Source organism: Octopus sinensis, linkage group LG7 (assembly GCF_006345805.1).
Source record: "Octopus sinensis linkage group LG7, ASM634580v1, whole genome shotgun sequence".
Taxonomy (NCBI): domain Eukaryota; kingdom Metazoa; phylum Mollusca; class Cephalopoda; order Octopoda; family Octopodidae; genus Octopus; species Octopus sinensis.
The window spans coordinates 13,709,363-13,731,727 of record NC_043003.1 but is presented as its reverse complement, the minus strand read 5'-3'; the positions used below and the strand labels follow the sequence as shown (position 1 = coordinate 13,731,727).

Here is a 22,365-nt window from a genome sequence, read left to right as displayed (position 1 = left end):
TAGGTGTGTGAGGCTAGATCTGGCCACTTCAAACATAAAACAGGTAGAATATTTTGGCCGGATATGGCTGTTTGAATGCTAAAGGATTAAATTAATACCAATTACATCATCTTTTTATTGCATCCTGTATCCCGTGCTTAATGCTTGAGCATTTAAACCAGCCATATCCAGCACAAATATTCTACACACTTTATGTTCAAACTGGTTAAATCTGGCCCCTTACAGCTATCTTACAATATCATTCTAAAACTAAACAATCACAGAGATTTTGCTTCTCTGGATAGAATCTAAAAAGGAATTGATCAAAATATTTGTATATTTTTATATTCTAATACTTTTATCCATTTTTTCCTTTTTTTTATAATGGATTGTAGACTGCCATTTACTGGGTTTTCAATTCCAGTCCAAAATTGAGCATTTAGAAACAATCTATCAAAAACAAACAGAAATACTTATTTATTCCCCCACTCACTGAATATTTTGGGAAAATGCTAATATGAGAGACCTTATTATTAGTGCAGGCATGGTTGTGTGGTTGAGAAGTTTATTTTGCAACCATGTGGTTTCAGGTTCAGTCCCACTGCATGGCACTTTGGGCAAGTTTCTTCTACTAAAATCACAAGCTGACCGATGCTTTGTTAGTGAATTTGGTTGATACAGAAAGAATGTGGAAACCCATTGTAGGTATATGTATGTTTGTGTGTCTTCTCGTTTGTCTCACCGCCCCCCCCCCCCACCCCCACACTGCTTGACATCTGGTTTTGGTTTGTTTACATCCCTGTAACAGCAGTTCAGTGAAAGATATCAATAGAATAAGTACTAGACTTTGAAAAACCTAAACCCTTTGAGTCGGTGGCCCAGCATGGCTTGCAGTCCAATGACCGGCGCAAATAAGAGATGAAGCAAATTTAAAGCATGAAACAGTTGGTGCACTTAATTACGAACGAACATAATGAGTTCCAAATTTTGGGGTTGAGAAAATATATCTTATAAGGCTGCTCCCTGATACATGGGTTGGTGCATACTCACCTGTTTACAATATGAGCCAATTAGTAGGTAGTTAAATTGATTGAAACCAACAAGGAATCTATTTACTGCATAGATACAGGTATGACTGTGGTTAAAAAGCTTCTTCTCAATCATATGGTCTTGGGTTCAGACCCACTGTGTGGCACTTTAGGCAAGTGTTTTCACCCTCAAAGTGGATTTAGTGGACAGAACGAAGCCATAGTGTGTGTGTGTGGAGGCACATGGCCTAGTGGTTAGAGCAGCGGACTCACGGTCGAGGGTTCGCAGGTTCGAATCTCAGACCGGGCTATGTGTGTGTTTATGAGCGAAACACCTAAGCTCCATGCAGCTCCAGCAGAAGGTAACGGCGCACTTCTGCTGACTTTTTTGCCACAACTTTCTCTCACTCTTTCTTCCTGCATCATGCAGCTCACCTGCGATGGACCAGCATCCCATCCAGGTGGCGAACTTATACGCCAAGGAAACTGGGAAACCGGCTCTAATGAGCCAGGCATGGCTCGAGAAGGAACTAACAACATAGTGTGTGTATGTGTGTCTGTGTGTGTGATTGTATGTGTATTTGTCTAGACATCACGTGAAGGTTGTAAATGAGTGGTGTTGTAATACAAGTGAGGATGTTTGGTTCCCGTCTTCCATGCAAAACATGTACAACTCTGGGGGTGAAATCTTTACCTTTCTTGGAAACAGGTGAAGGTTGGTGATAGGAAGAGCATCCAGTTGTAGAAAATCTGCTTCAACAAATACCATCTGATTTCTGCAAGCATGGAAAAATGGACATTCAATGATGATAATTATGATCTGCATCATTACCATATTTGTAGTGTGATAGACAAAATACCCCATATAAAAAAAAAGGTTCCTTCTCGAGCCATGCCAGGCTCATAAGGGCCGGTTCCCCAGTTTCGGTGGCGTAGAAATACTCCACCTGGACGGGACGCTGGTCCGTCGCAGGATTACTCACTTTTGCCAGCTGAGTGGACTGGAACAACGTGAAAATGAAGTGTTTTGCTCAAGAACACAATGCGTCGCCCGGTCCAGGAATCGAAACCACAACCTCACGATCATGAGTTCAACACCCTAACCACTAAACCACGTGCCACCACTACCACCCCATCGCATTCAGTTGTGACCCTTTATGTTCTGAGTTCAGTCATCACCAGTGTCAACTTTCCCTTTCACTTCTTAACCCTTTTGACATCAACCCACCTGAGACTGCTCCTGGTTCTATTATACAAAATTCTTGTTTTAAAATGATCTAAATTAAAACCTTTCATCAAAATTTAATGCTAATTTATGTTAATTTATGTTCCAGACATCAGCTTGATAATGGCAAAATTATTTCATTAAATTCTTTATTATTTTAAAAACTAATTGAAACAAAGGCAATGCATGATACTTCTTCAGAAACACAGTAATGAAAGGGTTAAATCAATTACATTCCTTTTGCTAAATTTTTGACCTTTTACTAACATGAGAAATTTATTTATAAATTCTGTATTGTACACTAATTTTGGCAATGGTGTCTGCAGTTAGTTCTCTTTCGGTAGTTTCCTTTTTTAACTGCAGGAAGGGGAGCCTCTGAGGTTCTTTAGTTCTTTAGCACTTGATATTTAGGCATTGTAAGTTCTACCCATCTGAAATACTGTTTACCATGTACTGTATAGTATTTAGTACTTATATACTACTATGCGCACGTTTGGAGCTGATTTATTAGCGAGTTGTTGCTGGAGGGCACTCTAGACTGATTATAGCCTACTGAAGATGCATGCTCAACGTTACAAGTGAACTTATTTATCTTCAGCAAAAATCCAGATTTTTTTCTGTAAAGAATTAAACCACTTGTTCCCCTTAAAGGCAAGATTATTGTAATATAGACTGAATCAAAGGTTTTGGTTGTTTATTTTTAATTTTGTCTTGCCGGAAGATAAAAAAAAAGAAGAAAAAAAAAGCATTTCAAGTATGAGGTGTCAATTGTCTTATCAAAATAATTCGCATAGTTTGTGCATATAATTAATATTAGAAACTGCTGGCTTCATTATAAATATAAAAAAGGGGATAAAGAAAAAAAAAAACTAGCTTTAAATTGAAAACAGTAACGGGACTTCCTTTGCATTTAAACTGCGAGATATATAAGTGGAACGTGTAGGGAGGAACAAAATCAACCCTAAAGCAGGCAGTAAGCTTCTTTATTTGTCCCCTTGAGGTAGATATAAACCCTGTTCCAGACAAATTTGTGTGATTTTAATTGGCCACAGTCTGAAAGAAGGTTAATTGTTAAACCTTGCTGTTTTTATAATGTTATATTTTGGCCATCCAGTATCTGTCAGCTTTAGTCTCTCTATGTATTTATCTTCTCCCGTTTACCATGCCTTTATTTGGAAAAGCATTTCTCATTAAAAGAATACATGATAGATAGATAGATAGATAGACAGATGAGAAAGAGGGAGACATTAAGAAAATCCTTGAAACCTAAAACTGATCCCTATATGTTTTCTAGCTCACTGTTATTTCAATTTAACATCTTCATTTCCATTGGGACCTCAAAAGTTTTTTTTTTTTTCCTTGCATTTTTCCAGATGTTTTCAGTCTCCCTGTTAATAGTAAGCTCTATATAAACCCCACTTCTGCCCTAAAACAACTGTCTTTGTTTTGATACTGCATATGTTTCAGTTTTACATGGCTTTAATAATCAGATGGGTTCACCTTAACATCATCGGTTCCCTATCATCAAAGAATAAACTAGATTTTCCTATTTACACCACTCGTTTTTTTACTCTAATTTCACCCGCTATCAAATCAGATATTCTATCCCTGATCCTTGTTTCTCTTTTCATTTCTAATTTGTGTTAATGCTGTTGCTAACTTTTAATGGTGCTTCTATACAGATCCTTTCTTACTGTATCACATTAAGTGCTTTAACACTGACAGTTTAAATCTTCCTTTCTGCGCTTTTTATATTATTTAGAAAGGCCCTCACATACAGATCTATTTAACATTGTCCTTTGAAATTTATGATGTAACTCCTGAAAACTTTCTGATATATATGCACAAGCATGGCTGTGTGGTAACAAGCTTGCTTCTCAACCACACGGTTATGGGTTCAGCCCCATTGTGTGGCTCCTTGGGTAAGTGTCTTCTATAGTCTCAGGCAGATCAAAGTCTTGTGAGTGGATTTGGTAGATGGAACCTGGAAGAAACCCATTGTGTGTGTGTGTGTGTGTTGGTGTGTTTATGTCCCCAGTAACTTAGCAGTTCAGCAATAAGCTCGATCAGACGACATTTTTGAAAAACCCTTTTCCTATGTTGTGAGAAACGGGACCACCCTCAGTGACACTTTTGGAGTTTCCTTAATTTTTTTTCCCCACATTTGATCAACTAACCATTTGTAAAAAAATTGTAGGTCTCCACTTTCCCCCTCTTGCTGCATTCTCAATAGAAATGTGAGAGATTTGCAATTTATATGTTCTAGCTTTTTTGTTCCCAGTTACTAAGACTAATGATAGTTCCTTGTAAGAGGATTTTACTTCTAGTTCTCTGGCATGGTTGTGTGGTAAGCAGTTTGCTTCCCGACCACATAATTCCAGGTTCAGTCTCACTGTGTGACACCTTGGGCAAGTGTTTTCTATTATAGTCTTGGGCTGACCAAAGCCATGAGAATGGATTTGGTAGACAGAAACTGAGAGAAGCTTGTAATATATTATCAAGGCAGTGAGCTGGCAGAAACGTTAGCATGCCAGGCAAAGTGCTTGGTGGTATTTCATCTGCCGTTGCATTCTGAGTTCAAATTCTGCCGAGGTTGACTTTGCCTTTCATCCTTTCGGGGTTGATTTAATAAGTACCAGTTACGCACTGGGGTCAATGATATCGACTTAATCCTTTGTTTGCCCCCGCTATGTTATATCCCCTGTGGGTGATAAAGAAATATATTATCTGTGTGTATGTGTGTGTGTTTCCTACCACTGCTTGACAACTAATGTTGTTTTGGTTACATACCTGTAACTTAGCAGTTTGGCATTAGAGATCAATAGAGTAAGTACCAGACTTTAAAAAAAAACAAAAAAAAAAAAGTAAAAGTGCTTGTGTTGATTCATTCGACTAAAACCCCTTCAAGGTGGTTCCCTCAGCATGGCTGCAGTCCAATGACTGAAGCAAGCGAAAGATCCCACCAAACAGAAAGGAAACTGTCGCAACACACCTACTTCAAGCACCATTCAAACCCGAGCAAATGTGTTGCTGTATCTCACCAATTCTATGCGTCTTTGTGCCTTTTGATAGAAAGAAACCTGAGGAAGAATGCAGCCTGTGTGTCCTCTTCTAATGTTCATCTACACACTCGCTTCCAGAGTCCGACATCAATCAATTTATCTGGTAACCGAACATCACCGAACGTAGGATTAAACCTGCTGCCTTTAGAGCATGCTGATATCTCTGAATGAAACCATGCATATCAATTATATTTTAAATTCTTCACAAAGCTATTTTCTCGTTTCCTCCCTCACCAACCACCTAACAACAATCTAGAGATACTATTGAACCTTTAATGATTCATATCACTTATCAGATTCTGTAGCTTTGCTGCTGTTAACCTATTTAATTCAACCTGCACTGCTTCCCTGTCAGCTTTTGTGTAGGTAGACAGAATGTATGGCACTTAGATGCAGCTGTAGAGAAAACTGTCAACATAATTTCTCATTTAGCATCTTATACACCTGAATCTCATTTAAAAGTTAATCCCATTAAATCCACTGATCTGAAAGTTAAGTTAAATCTGCAAATTTCTTTTTCATCGCTGTTTGTTCCTCTTCCCCCTAAACACTGCCGCCACTTCTTCCACAGCTTCTTCCCTGCCTTCCATTATGCCGTCTTTATCATCGTCATCATCATCATCTTCATCATCATAGCATCCTTCAATGTGGCTTAGACAAAAGCTATAAAAGTATTCTGTCACAGCTCCTCCCTCCTTGTAAAATATCCCACTTGATGTTTTCATGTTGTTTCCTAAATGTTTTCTCCATGAAAACAGCCTTAGCTATGCTCCATGTGTGAGTTAGGTTAGGTGGAATTCATATCAGATATGTTCTGATATATTTTGCTTTGCTTTCTTCTTTAGATTTGCATTTCATTTTTTTTTAATGACATTAATATTATACTCGTTATCATCATCATCATCTATTTTTCCATGCTTGCATGAGTCAGATGGAGTTTATTGAGGCAGATTTTTCTATAGCTGGATGCCCTTCCCGTCACCTACCCTCATATCTTTTTAAGCAAGGTAATATTTCTCCCCATGGCCAAGCATGTTCTCGCAGACTGTTGGAAATGAATGTCACTGCTTGTATGACAGGGACACTCATTTACAGCTATCACATGATGTCAAGACAAGGAGAAACACATACACACACACACATTTATATACTCTTTACTCTTTTACTCTTTTACTTGTTTCAGTCATTTGACTGCGGCCATGCTGGAGCACCAGCACCGCCTTTAGTCGAGCAACTCGACCCCGGGACTTATTCTTTTTGTAAGCCCAGTACTTATTCTATCGGTCTCTTTTTGCCGAACCGCTAAGTGACGGGGACGTACACACACCAGCATTGGTTGTCAAGCAATGGTAGCGGAACAAACACAGACACACAAACACACACATATATATATACATATATACGACAGGCTTCTTTCAGTTTCCGTCTACCAAATCCACTCACAAGGCATTGGTCGGCCCAGGGCTATAGCAGAAGACACTTGCCCAAGATGCCACGCAGTGGGACTGAACCCAGAACCATGTGGTTGGTTAGCAAGCTACTTACCACACAGCCACTCCTGCGCCTATATATATATGTATATATTTATATTCATATATATAATCTGAACTAGGTTACTTCTAAAAGGTATCTGGTTGTGTTTTATCTTGCAGTCTGTAAATAAGAAAGAAAATTAGATGAATTTACTACATCCTGTCAAATAATTATCATATGAAAGTGAGTGAAAACTCACTAATATCCCCACCAATAAACATATTGTATTTAACATACATGGCTGTATAGTTAAGAAGTTTGCTTCCAAACCAAATGGTTTCAGGTTCAGTCCCACTTCATGTCACCTTGGGCAAGTGACTTCTACTGTAGCCCTTGAGCTAACCAAAGCTTCTTGAGTGGATCTGGTAGATGGGACCTGAAAGAAGCTTGTTTGTGTTTGTGCATGATGGTGATAGGCTTCTTTTAGTTTCCATCTACCAAATCCACTCACCTGTCTGATTGGCTCCAGGCTATAGTAGAAGACAGTTGCCAAGGACATTAGAACATAGGACACTGTGGGACTGAACCCCAAACTCTGTCATTTGGAAGCAAGCGTCTAAACCATACAGCCATCTATATATGTTAGTTAAAATATGCTTATTTAGGAATATTACTGAGTTTTCACTCACTTCGGTACAATAATTACTTCACAGAAGGAAATAAATTGATCTAATCTTCTTCTTATGGACTGCAGGATAAAACAAAACCAGACACCTTTTCTAAAGTAACCTAGTTCAGATTTTCAGTTCTATAAATCTCTGGTTTTGAAAGAGGTCAGTCATATACATACCGTAAATCCTCGAGTATAATACGCAGGGGAATTTTAGGGGGCTGTACCTCTGAAAAACCTAAACCTTGTGTATAATACGCACCCCTTCCGTAACTTGTCGTGCGTAATTAAGCCAGCAGCACCTAGTCGAACAAACACTTCTGTGCATGCGTAATACAATAATGGTGATGTTCTTAACTGTTATATGGGAATGTAAATATGTTTGCAAATTGTTTTTGTTAAGTGTTATTCTGTGTTCTGAATACTTTTATTTTAATAAATGCTGGTTACTGCAAGTTATGGATGATCCTTTTATGACTTCATTGCTTTCAGGCTTAGCTTAAGATATTTTCGCGTCCGACATCACAAAATGCGTCTGAATAAACATTGCTGGACAGCAAATAGAGTCTCGGACATTGCTTAGAAAATATTTTTCATTTTTAACCTCGTATATAGTACACACTAGGGATTTTGACCTTCAAATTTTGGGAAAAAAATGTGGATTATATTCGAGGATTTACGGTAACCTAGAAGTGAGAAAAATCATTGTGGTTTAATTGTAGTGATGTTATGAGTGAAAGCTTTCAAAGCTTTGTGACTTCATTTAAGTTCATCATCTTTTAATGTCCATTTTCCATGCTGGCAAACTGGTGGGCTACTCCAGTCTTCCATTTTGATGTAGCTTCTACAGCTGGATGCTTTGCCTAACGCCTATCACTTTACAGAGTGTATTGGCTGCCTTTACATGGCACCGGTATGGAAAAAGCACCTACATATTCCTCAATTGTTATTGTCTATAGTGTGTGTGTGTGTGTGTGTGCATGCCAAGGTAATAAGCAAGCTAGCACAATTTGGGGACAAGCACTCAGAATTTTACAAAGTTCCAGTGTTCAAATTTCCAGTAACTTTACGAGAAGATTTCAGTAAATTTCATGGTTTCCAATCGAAACTAGTCTTCAGACTTCATTTGATGAAGATTAATAAACTACTTCTTTTATTAACATTTGCAGCATGGAAGGTGTTTATAAGCCATTTAAGAAACACACGCAGTTTTGTCAGTGAACAGGTCACGGTCTCAAAGCGACAAAAATATTTTGGCAAATTAAATTTAAATGTTGAAGTGAATCTAACGGTTTTGTGTGTTTCTTAAATGGCTTATAAACACCTTCCACGCTGCAATTGTTTTCGTTCCAGCACACGATCTCAGATCAAGTCACTCGCTATGCAAGTACATCTCCGTAATTCTTTTATTAAATTTGTCATAAAGACAGTCCAAAGATTAGGTAGCTTTGCAGGCAGGACAAGACATTAAGGAAATGAATGATAATGATATGAGAATGATAAGGATGGGAGAAGACAGAAAGCACCTGCCGACCCTCGGCTTCTCTGTAACATTGTTCTTTCACAAACATACATTGGAGTATTAAACCTCTTACATTTTTCGATATTTAAACATCTGCATTGAGGTATTAAACCTCTTACAATTTTTCAACACATACATTAATAAACTACCACTATATTACACACTCACTGCTTGTGCATATAAAAATATCCTTTTGAAATTTAAATTCTGTCTGTGACTCTGTGTGTGTGTAGAAATGTTCTTTGTTAGCGTTTGTCTCATACTAAGAATATTGACTTTGGTAATTTACTGCTTAATGTCATTCTCTTGGTGATTCTTTCAATTTTCTCTCAAATTACAAACAAACTTCTTCTGTTTGTTATAGTCTACTAAAAATATCCTCATTTCAGATGCAAAGTTTTATTATATTATTGGTCTTGGTCTGTATAACCAGTAACAGCTTTTCTGTTAAGTGGCTGTAAAAAAAAAAAGTTTAAAAAAAAAAATCTATCTGCAATTTGGTGGTGCTTTTTTTTCCTTCTTTCTTTCCGGATCTTTCCTATAGATTAGTTGATTGCATTGAAAAATGAATCATTTCCTTCTCACCATAAGGTACATGCTGCCGATTCTGTAAATATTTACTGTTATAAATATTTCCTTTGTTTCACCAACATATATATCTATACATGCATTTATTATTATTATTATCATTATTTTTGGGTTTTGGATTTAGTTTGCAAGATTCTTTATGTGAGTTAGCGTGTTGAAGCATATTCTGTTGTCTGGGGAGAGTCATTTTCTTTTTATCCCCAGACACAACAGATTATTATTATTATCATTATTATTATTATTATTATTATTATTATTATTATTATTATTATTGTGGTGGCATGCTGGCAGAATGGTTAGCACGCTGGACGAAATGCTTAGTGGTATTTCACCCATTACTATGTTTTGAGTTCAAATTTCACCGAGGTTGACTTTGCCTTTCATTCTTTTGGGATCGATAAAATAAGTACCAGTTGAACAGGGGTCAATGTAATCAATCCATCCCCACCTCCCCCAAGCTGCCCTTGTGGAAAAAATTTGAAATAATAATTATTCTTATTATTATTAAGGCAGCGAGCAGGTGAAATACTTAGCAGTATTTTGTCCCTCTTTACGTTCTAAGTTCAAATTCTGCCGAGGTTTACTTTGCCTTTCATCCTTAAGGGATCAATAAAATGAGTACCAGTTGAACACTGGTATCAATTTAATCAACTCATCCCCTCTTCATTCTTACACATTATATGGCCATACTATATATATATGTGTGTGTGTGTGTAGGCACAATGGCCCAGTGGTTAGGGCAGCAGACTCACTGTTTCAGTTCCTGCATTGTGAGTGTTTATTGAGTGAAAACACCTAAAGCTCCACGAGGCTCTGGCGGCGAACCCTGCTGTACTCTTTCACCACAACTTTCTCTCACTCTTTTTTCCTGTTTCTGTTGTACTTGTATTTCAAAGGGCCAGCCTTGTCACACTCTGTGTCATGCTGAATATCCCTGAGAACTATGTTATGGGTACACGTGTCTGTGGAGTGCTCAGCCACTTGCACGTTAATTTCATGAGCAGGCTGTTCCATTGATTGGATTAACTGCAACCCTTGTTGTAACTGACAGAGTGCCATAGTATGTGTGTGTATATATATATATATATATATATATATATATAAACATATATATATACATACATACATACATACTTTTTACTCTTTTACTTGTTTCAGTCATTTGACTGTGACCATGCTGGAGCACCACCTGTAGTTGAGCAAATTGACCCCTAGGACTTATTCTATTGGTGTCTTTTGCTAAGTGACGGGGACATAAACACACCAGCATCGGTTGTCAAGCAATGCTAGGGTGACAAACACAGACACACAAACATACACAAACGCATTTATATACATATATACAACGGGCTTCTTTCAGTTTCCATCTGCCAAATCCACTCACAAGGCTTTTGGTTGGCCCGAGGCTATAGTAGAAGACACTTGCCCAAGGTGCCACGCAGTGGGACTGAACCCGGAATCATGTGGTTGGTTAGCAAGTTACTTACCACACAGCCACTCCTGCGCCTGCATAATTTAGTTGGCCATGTTCAGTAATTATACCTATAATAATAATAATGCCAGAAAGGCAGCAAATTTTAGGGGGGGGGGACTAGTTGATTACATCGACCCCAGTGTCTGGTACTTAATTCATTGACACCCCACTGAAAGGCAACATTGACCTCAGTGAAATTTGAACTCAGAATATAGTGGCAAAATGAAATATCGCTAAGTATTTCACCCAATAATAATAATAATAATATAATAATAATAATAATAAAATTTGATCCTAAGAATTTTATAGTTGCTTTTTTTTTGTTTGTTTTTTATTTTTTCGAAGGGACATTTGAGTAATGCAAACACTTATAATTAATTAACCTTTGTCGTCAAAGTACAGTGGTAAGAAGGAAAGAATGGGTAGAATGAGGTGAGACAGGGGTGGGTGGGGCATAAGAGGAAACACACACACACACACACACAAGCGCGCGCACACACGGTCTTAGCAGTAAGTGTATCATAGTATCTAAGCATTGCGAACACTAGACAAGTATGGTTCAAGTTTCATTGTACATGCACAGTAATTGAAATGCTGGTCTGTTGGCCCTTAAATCCGTCTTTATTCTAGCAGCAACACTGCTACTAACTACTATTTTAGTACTTCCAACCAGCAGACATGTTATTCTGCAACCAAACTAGGAAGAAAGAAAAACAACAGGGGGAAAAAAAAACAAATAATACAAAAACAAAATAACAATTGATATTCCTCTCAGCTTACAGTAGTGTCTGGTATTTTCAGTTTTGTGTGGGGTAGTAAGCAAATATGTAATATGAAAAAAAAAATAGTTCGTTTTTTTTTTTTTTTTTAAATTGCTCCAACAAATTCTTGCAAATACTTAAATTTGCTACATTTACTTTATACACTCCAATTCAAGTTGTTATCCAGTGTCTGGTTCGAGAAAGATTAAGCTGCTGTTTCTTGCGAATCACTTGACCAGATAAAAGCTTGCTTCATTGGTCCAGACCTGCTTAACCCTTTAGCATCTTATAATAATTCTGCTTGTTCCTCTGTTACTTAACCCATTGGTAACGATTCCATATGATTAGTTCAGGAATTGGTAGGGTGGGGGAAGAAGTGGTGGTGGTGGGGGGGGGAATTGATTAAAAACTAAGTTTACTTTGGTCAACTAGTTTTGCGTTTTTCTAACTTTTTTGTCACAACCTGATTTATTTATCTCCCAACCCACTGAATGGTCGAGACCCACAGTTTGAAAAACGCTGGTTTATATTTTGCACCCAAAGGATTTTTTTTCTTCTCTTTCCTTTTGTTTTTTGTTGTGACCAATTTTATTTATCTTGCAACCCACTGAAGGGTTAGGGCCCACAGTTGATAAAGGAAAGTTTTGTGAAAGTTGACAAAATTGTATTTTTGAAGCTAATGGCTGTCACAAACTGTTCTTTGGTTTATATTTTCTTGTTGTCTTACTTGTTTCAATCATTGGACTGCAGCCATGCTGAGACACCACCTTGAAGAGTTTTTGTACAATTTTTTTGTTTCTTAAATTTAGCACTTAATTTTATTAGTCTCTTGCCAAACCGCTAAGCTGCAGGGGCATAAACAGGCAAACACCAGTTGTCCAGTGGTGGGACAGACAGACAAACACACACACACAACAGACTTCCTCAGTTTCTAACTATCAAATTCACTCAAAAAGCATTGATCAGCCTGAGACTTATTCGAAAAGACCTTTGCCCAAGGTGTTGCACAGTAGTATTGAACCTAAAACCAAGATTCTTTTACCACAATATGCAGCATCTCTCCTCTGTTCTGTCCCTCCCACAGTATATACAGCTTTCGGTAAGACTGTCACATGTAGATGAAGACATGTTATATTGCAAACTCTCTTATACTTGTTTCAGTCATTTGACTGTGGCCATGCTGGAACACCGCCTTTAGTAGAGCAAACTGACCCTAGGACTTGTTCTTTGTAAGCCTAGTACTTATTCTGTCGGCCTCTTTTGCCAAACAGATAAGTTACAGGGACGTAAACACACCAGCATCGGTTGTCAAGTGATGTTGGGGGGGACAAACACAGACACATATATACGACGGGCTTCTTTCAGTTTCCCTCTACCAAATCCACTCACAAGGCTTTGGTCAGCCCGAGGCTATAGTAGAAGATGCTCGCCCAAGGTGTCACGCAGTGGGACTGAACCCAGAACCATGTGGTTGGTAAGCAAGCTACTTACCACACAGCCTAGTTTTGCAATTCTCTTCATTCAACTCTTTAGCATTTAAACCAGCCATATCCAGCCTAAGTAATTAATCTGTTTTTACCTTCAGTCTGACCAGATCTGTCCTCTCACACCTACCCTACAATGTCATTCTAAAAAAATAAACATTCGTGCATTCACGTTGTCGAAATCTCCAAGCTGTGAGGCAGTGCATGCTTAATTCAAAACAATATGAATAAATAAGCACTACATTTGACAGAGTGGAATCTGAACGCTAAGGGGTTAGAGAACTTTTATAAGGAAAACTCGTATGTTATTGGTTGTATGCTTGTAAGATATTCTATGGTTTCAAGCAGAGATTGTTTATGTTTTTCTTTCAACATTGGAGTTGTATATTGTTATTGTGCAGCTAGTTGAGGACACACGTACACACGGGTTTTGAAAGTGGTTCAGCAAAGTTAATTAAGGTATTGGATTTGTGACTGATGAGTCATATAGATCCAAATCCTTTCCTTACTTAAGCAGAATATATTGTATCCTTAGGCCAATATTTTATCCTTGATTGTTTTGTTCTGGGTTAAGATTGGAAAATAAATTCCATACCTACGTAGCTCTTCTATAAGGAAATGCATGACATGAGAAAGTGCACTGGCTTGTAAACGTAACAGCTTGGATAGCAAACAAAAAACCTGAAACAACCAGTTCTATATTTGCAGATTGGTCTGGTTTGTGCCAAGAGATTGCATCAAACCTTGTAAATAAATATACATCGTTGAATCTACAAGGATGTGAGTTCAAATCCTGCCTGAAGTATATAGCGCATTTGTGTTCATTGACTAGATTTATTATTTGCTTCTTTCTAACAAACTGATAAATTCATGCTTCTGGTGATGTCACGTTGAACTCAAACCATTCTTAGCAAGTGTTGTGTAACTAGCTGTATCCACATAAAATGTCATTCAGCCTTTAGTGAAGCTCATGAGACAAAGACATGTCTTTAAACCAGGGTTGTGGAGTCAAATCAGAAAACATCAACTCCAACTCCTCTACTATTGGCACCTCCGACTCCTCTTTAATGTAATTAAGTGACTCTGGTCTACATATCTCGTAAAGCATATGCATACGCTTGTACTTTGAGTAGGCCTATATGTTATAACTGGTTTATATTAAAGAATAAAAACATTGTGAGTTAGAGTCGGTATAGTTTTATTGACTCTGACTCCAGCTCCCCCTTAATTGTTTTTGACTCCGACTCTGACTCCACAGCCCTGCTTTAAACTGTGGGTTATATTAAGGATGATTCAGAAATTTCATCTCCCTGCCTCTCTCTCTCTCTTTCTAAGTATATAAGGGTGTTCATAAATTATCTTTATGACTTCCATAATTTATTGTTTCTATTAAAGTTGAGAGAGCCAATCACTCAATCATCTTCTTTGCATATTAAATAAATATTATTGGTTTCAAATTTTGGCACAAAGCCCACAGTTTCAGGGAGGTGATAAGTGAAATTACATCTAACCCCTGTGCTCAACCGGCACTATTTTATTCATCTCAAAAGGTTTAAAGGCAAAAATCAACCTCGGCGGAATTTGAACTCTGAACATTTAAGATGGACAAAATGCCACTAAGCATTTGGCCAAGTCTGCTAACAATTCTGCCAGCTGACTGCCTTAATGTTAACTAAACCTTATTAACCCTTTTGCTACCAACCCGGCTGTGTCTTGTTTTCATAAGTTTTGAATTAAAATCTTCCACCAAAACCTTAGTCACAATTTGTGTTCCTAACACTAGCTTAATGATAACTAAGTTATTTTACTAAATTCTTTGTTATATTTAAAGTAATTGAAAGAAACACAGAGCATCTCAACAGAAATATGGTAACAAAAGGGTTAAAGTTTTAATTCATTTGCCTGTGTTTTCCAATAAACTCTAAGTTCTTGTTTTTCTCTCTTTTTTTTAATTTAGTTTTTCAAATTGTAAAGGTAATTTATGGTCACCTTGCATATATAGATAGATGGATAGATAGATCATCCTTGTTTTATATCTGTTGTTCAATGTTTGCACAGGTTGCCCTCTCTGTCACCAACCCTTTTAATTGCCTCTCATGGCACGCTAGGACAAGGTACACCTTTTCTAAAACCAGTATTGTTGTCATGTATTGTACAACTTGCAGTGCATCAATGACGCTGCAACAAATGTCTTTCCAGTTTAGCATGAGTTCTCTCTTGCTGCTTCGCCATTCTTGTCCAGCCAGCTCATCATATTGTCCATCCATTTGCCTTCTTTGTCTGCCTCTTGATCTACTGCTCTCTACACTTCCTTCCATGATAATGTTTTCCTGACTTCCTGCTTCTTTGAATAAAGCCGAAATAGATGAGCTTTTACACTGATAAACACATAGACTCTTGTATGTGTATGCATGTGCATTCTATGATGAAAGCTATTAAACCAAAACTTCGAAGTCTCTCTCAAGACTTTGCCTTGTTAAAATAAATGTGATCCATCAATTAATGACTGACGGCTTTTATATAAACTATACATAAAACAAACATTAGAGGGTGTTTGTGTGTGTCTGTGTGTCACACACACATCCCATTATAAATTTGAAAATCAATACATACATGGACTTCACTATTTAATAATAGCCCTTACTATATATATATTCCTGCAGCAAGGTACCAATTCTTAAACTGATATTACTTGACAATATCTACCAAACTTACTAATAGCCAATATAATTTTCCAAAATAGGTTGTTGTTGTTGTACTTTTTATTTTTTTTTTATTTTTGATATTTTTATTATCTCAGGTTAACTGTAACGATTGTCTTTATTGCATTTTCTCTCATTAAATGCAGAAACGGTAACTCAATAGCTTTTATGGAAATAACGTTAGATGAGTGTATTGATGTCTGGTTTTATAAATAAGTTGGTTATTCATACGGACATTGTTAATGAAGCTAGTTGTAATTCTAACACCTTTTTCTAAACAAAAATATTAAAAAAAAAAAAAAAAAAATGGTTCAGCCACCTAAAGTTTTTTAGTCTAGGTGTTGTTAGGAGATGCTTTGTTAGTTAAACTCGGTCGAGGCACATTCTGGACAATGCCAGCAGCAGATCAAACACGTAAGAGATTATGTGAAATGTGAAATGAACAGATGCAGGTTTAGCCGTGTGGTTTAAGGAACTCGCTTTGCATCCACATAGCTTCAGGTTCAATCCCACTGTGTGGTGTACCTTCTGGCAAACGTCTTTTACTATAGCTCCAGACTGGCCAATGTGAATGAATTTGGTAGGCAGAAGCGATGTGGAAGCCTGTTGTGCATGTGTGTGTGTGTATGTATGTATATGTGTGTGTCTTTGTCTTCTACTTGACAACCGGTATTGGTTTGTGTCTCTGTAACTTAGTGGTTCAGCGATAGGCTCTCTACTCTCTTCTACTCTTTTACTTGTTTCAGTCATTTGACTACGACCATGCTGGAGTACCTCCTTTAGTCGAGCAAATTGCCCCCAGGTCTTATTTTTGTAAGCCTAGTACCTATTCAATCTTTTGCTGAACCGCTAAGTTACGGGGGCGTAAACACATCAGTTGTCAAGCGATGTTGGGGGGGGGAGCTAACACAGAGACACAAACACACACACACACACATATATATATATATACATATACACAACGGGCTTCTTTCAGTTTCCATTTACCAAATCCACTCGCAAGGCTTTGGTCCAAGGTTCCACGCAGTGGGACTGAACCCGGAACCATGTGGTTGGTAAGCAAGCTACTTATTACACAGCCACTCCTGCGCCTGATAAAATATGTATGAGACTTTTAAATAAATACTGGGGTTGATCTGTTGGACGAGAACCATTGAAGACAGCCACTGTCCATTGAATGAAAAAGATAAGAAAAAAATAAGAAAAAAATCTAATACTGAAGGCCCATGGAGCTTAAAGCAATGTTGGATATCATCATCATCATCGTTTAGCGTCCGTTTTCCATGCTAGCATGGGTTGGACGGTTCTACTGGGGTCTGTGAAGCCAGAAGGCTTCATCAGGCCCAGTCAAATCTGGCAGTGTTTCTACGGCTGGATGCCCTTCCTAACGCCAACCACTCCGTGAGTGTAGTGGGTGCTTTTTACGTGCCACCCGCACTGGTGCCAGACAGAGCTGGCAAACGGCCACGAACGGATGGTGCTTTTTATGTGCCACCGGCACGAGGGCCAGGCGAGGCTGGCAACGGACACGAAACGGGGCGGTGCTGGCAACGGTCGCGAAACGGAAAGTTCTCTTACATGCCACCGGCACTGGTAACACATCTGCAATTTCCATTGATCGATTTCCATTGATCGATTTCGATTCTGATCCTCACTTGCCTCAACGGGTCTTCACAAGCAGAGTTTTGACATGCCACCGGCACTGGTAGCACATCCGCAATTTCCATTGATCGATTTCGATTCTGATCCTCACTTGCCTCAACACATCTTCACAAGTAGAGTTTTGTGTCCCAAGAAGGGAAGGTATGCATACGTAGGCTGGCTCCATCCCATGTAGAAGGCCACGGGTTATGGACTCACTTGTCCTGCCGGGTCTTCTCGCGCACAGCACACTTCCAGAGGTCTCGGTCTCTAGTCATTTCCTCAGTGAGACCTAAAGTTCGAAGGTCGTGCTTCACCACCTCGTCCCAGGTTTTCCTGGGTCTGCCTCTTCAAACGTTAACAACATTAAAATCTCTTACAAACAACTAGTAGACTTCTGTAAAGTTCTGGTCTTTTTTATTTTTTTAACCTGTAATTTTATAATTTTGTCAAATTATAAAGTGATGGAGGGCTTGACCAACAATATCTGCCACACGGAAATTATAGCTTAAGCTTGCCATTTCTAGAATTTTTTTTAGACACAACAGAACAATGCATTAACTCAAAAAGATTTCAGATCAATTGAAATAAATTCTCTCTCTCTCTCTCTCTGTTTTATTATGTTTATGCATATGTGTGTCTGTGTTTATATATTTATATAATAGATATAGATCGATTTATTCAAAGGTGTTTATCAATTTTCAAACAACTGAATTTTAACTATTTTATATAATCAATAAATAAATAAATAAATATATATATATAAATATATAACGGAGATGTACTTGCATAGCAAGTGACCTGAGCTGAGATCGTGTGCTGGAACGAAAGCAATTGCAGCGTGGAAGGTGTTTATAAGCCATTTAAGAAAAACACAAAAACCGTTAGATTCACTTCAACATTTAAATTTAATTTGTCAAAATATTTTCGGCGCTTTGAGACCGCAACCTGTTCACTGACAAAATTCCATGCTTATATATATATATATATATATATATATATATATATATATATATATATATATATATATATGTGATAAGCGGGCAGAATTGTAAGCATGCCAGGCAAAATGCTTTGCAGTATTCCATCCGTCTTCGTGTTCTGAGTTCAAATTCCGCTAGGGTTGACTTTGTCTTTCATCCTTTCAGGGTTGATAAAATACATACAAGTTGAGCACCAGGGGCAATGAAATCGACTTAACCCCTCCCTAAAATCTGCTGTTGAAATCAATATATATATATATATATATATATATATATATTGTACTATGAAAAGTTGCCATTTGTTGTGTGTTTGTTACTTCAGTTCAATGTTAATGTTGTATATTTTATATCAAAGATATTAATTTCTCATTAATATCTGACTGTTGTTGAAAATGCTGAATATAATAGCCACTGTCTAATTGATCAAAATGCTATCTTGGGCCCCTGCTGTTTGGTTCCATATGGTTTGATCTTTCATTTGTTTCAGTAATTGAATTATGGCCATGCTGGGGCACCAACTTGGTTTAGTCAAATTCCTCACCCTCAGTACTAATTTTTTTTAAATCTGGTAGTTACTCTGTCATGGAAGTACATAGCTTACTAGTTAGGGTGTTGCACTCGTGAACGTAAGATTGTGGTTTCAATTCCTGGACCAGGTGGTATGTTGTGTTTTTGAGCAAAACACTTCATTTCACATTGCTTCAGTTTACTCTGCTGGCAAAAATTTATAATCCTGCGATGGACTAGCATCCCCTCCAGGAGGGTATATATATATGCCTCAGAGTCTAAGTAACTGGCCATTTTGAGCCTATGGCTAAGGAAGGACATTTCACCCGTTTGAAGGTGAGAGGGAAGATAGAGATCTACCAAGTATCACTTTTGACTTACTGGTATTTCCTTTGTTAAGGACCGCTTTTTACTGCGATTTTTTAACCCCAAGATGACATCTCCTCTAGCTGGTTAATGATGCACACCTGCATCTGATAAAATTATATATATATATAGATATATATATATATAAAACCACATGTGAATCGTTGGTGATTCTGTTTCCTCCGTTCCTTTTCTTTAGGACTTTCCTCTGTCTCCTGTTTCTGATGAAGAGCTTTGCTCAAAACAAAACCACCTTCCTTTCCTTCACTCAGTGTCTGCTAATACTTTGCATGTACCACGTCCTTGCATTGTTGTTTTTTTTTCTCGTGTTCTTAGGTTTTAGGGATTTACTATATATATATATATATATATTTGAGTAGTTGAATGAATTATCTTGTTATGGATAATTCGGTTAACCGATACCTTGGTAGCAAATTCACATCAGAGAAGACACGTTTGAAGTTACGTGCTTTCGTGTGGAAATTTGTATGTTTTTTTTTAAATATAAATATATTAAAGAATGATGTTGTCATAAGTTCCTTGCTTTTCCTGATGAGAAAGCGGCATAAGATACTCCTTATTCCTTCACAATTAGGAATATGCAGCCTTCGAAACATATGTTGAAAATAAAGGAATTTTGTTAAATCGTCGTTCAACTCCATTCTTTCATATATATATATAAATTAGAAAAAAAACCACCTTTTATCAATTCAATAATGAAAAATTAAATTATACCATTTAGAAAATTACATATTATAGAAAGATTAAATATAATATAAAACATATAACAATGATTAAGTAATGTACAAAATAATAAATAAAATGTATATATTTGGTAGAATGTTGTGCATTTATAGTAATATTATGATCATGAAATTAGCATTAGCTTATCTCACTATTTCTTGCGGAATCTCGGTTGAGACACACTGCTCTATACTTTTAATCTCTCAACTAGCACAAAGCCACACTTTCCATTCCCAGTCAAGGGATTTTGTCTTGCAAGATACTTGATGACCCTGTTGGTGCTGGTGCCATGTAAAAAGCACCCATTACACCTTGTAGAGTTGTTGGTGTTAGGAAAGGCATCCAGCTGTATAAAGCCTGATGCAGCTCCCATCCTTGTCAGCTCTTGTCAAACCATCCAACCCATGCCAACCTGGAAAACAGACATTAAATGATGATGATGATGTGGTATGCATCCCAACATGGTCTTTGGGTAGGCTAATTAAGTTATTGATATTTTATAATTAAATGACATTATAGAGAACATTACTATGTAGAAATACATGACCCATCAACTTATGCTTTTATTAAAATTTGCATAACCATTCAACCCATTTGGATGGAAAACTAATATAAAAGCATTAAAGTTAATAAAATGTAAATTACTCTCTGCCTTCTTGTTTGTATAGACAGTTTCATAAATCCTTTTGCTTCAGACTAAAACTTTTTCTGTCTTTTTTTTTTCTTTCTCTTCTTTAATTAAATAAATCAATGTTATTCGTAGGACTAAAGCTCTTAGAATTGTCTGTAATACTGTGCATCTTCAGCTTTCAGCTCCATAGCAGCTATTATTCATAGAACAGAAAGCGAAGCAATTAAACTAGAATTGTCAGCAAAATTCAAATTTACACCTGCTCCAGAAGCTGATGTGTTACCCTTTGCATTGCCTAGCAATCTATACGATGAGTCGAATTCACATAAAAGACTTCATTACCATGATGATTACGATGACGATGGAAGATAGTATACGTTTGTGTGTAGGGGTGTGTGCATTTATGCATAAAACATTTGTGGATATCTTTATATATAAAAGTAAGGTTGTGTGTCTGTCTCCTACGATTTAGATTCCTAACTACTCCCACATTTTGCGGTGCAGTTTAACTAAAACCGGATATCTTATAGTCGTGATTCATATCGAGCACTTCTGGGTATTAGCGCGCATCTACGATGAGTCTACGATTTTAAAAAAAAATTTTTCCATTTGAATGCATTTTTTCGCTATTATATAAGGGAAGTAACTCTCTAAAAATGTCTACGATGAGTCAACGATTTAAAAAAAAATTTACCATAATTTTTTCCCCATTTTTAATGCATTTTTTTGCTATTTTTTGGCTATAACTCTCTAAAAATGCTTATATAGTTATTTCCCTTACAAACCCGAGCAACGCCGGGCGATACTGCTAGAAGCTTCTAAAACCTAAGTGTATCTTAAAATATAGTCAAAATAGTTTACATTGCATTTACTACCATGATAATTACATATATATATATATATATAATATGTGTGCGCGCACATGCATCAAATGCAATAATGATGCAATTGGTAAAGTATTTATCCGCGAAGTTGAAATAGCAACACTCTTTTTTTAAAAGCTGCTTTGAACATTTAATATTGTCGATGTAGCAAATATTTAACCCAGGGGGAAGAGCTTAAGTTCTTAGTTTGGCATCCTCGCCTCACTTGAGCCTCTCTTGGACGTCTCATTGAAAATTCTAGCTCTGACATGTTTTTAACATGAAAATGGTAATATCCAATACCAAAATCATTTACCCATGACATAGCAAGCTGTTTATAAGTTGTTGTAAGCTGTTGCTTTGCTGATTGTTAGTCATTATACAAGGGAACAAGTTGATATCTATTCTTGCTTACCCCTTTACTTGTTCCAGTCATTAGACTGCGGCCAAGCTGGGGCACTGCCTTGAAGAATTTTAGTGAAATGCATCAACCCCAGTATTTTTTTTTTTGAGCCTGATATTTACTCTATCAGTCTCTTTTGCTGAACTGCTAAGTTATGGGGATGTAAACACACCAGCATCGGTTATCAAACAGTAGTGGGTGACAGACAGGCACACACATATACAACGGGCTTCTTTCAGTTTCTGTGTACCAGATCCAC

The 22,365-nt window shown here is 37.3% G+C and overlaps 1 protein-coding gene across 14 annotated transcripts in view; it reads left to right on the top strand.

Annotated features, from left to right (window-relative positions):
• Nucleotides 1-22,365, top strand: part of LOC115213797 (B-cell CLL/lymphoma 9 protein) — a 765,484-nt gene that overhangs the window by 555,090 nt on the left and 188,029 nt on the right. The window lies entirely within an intron of this gene.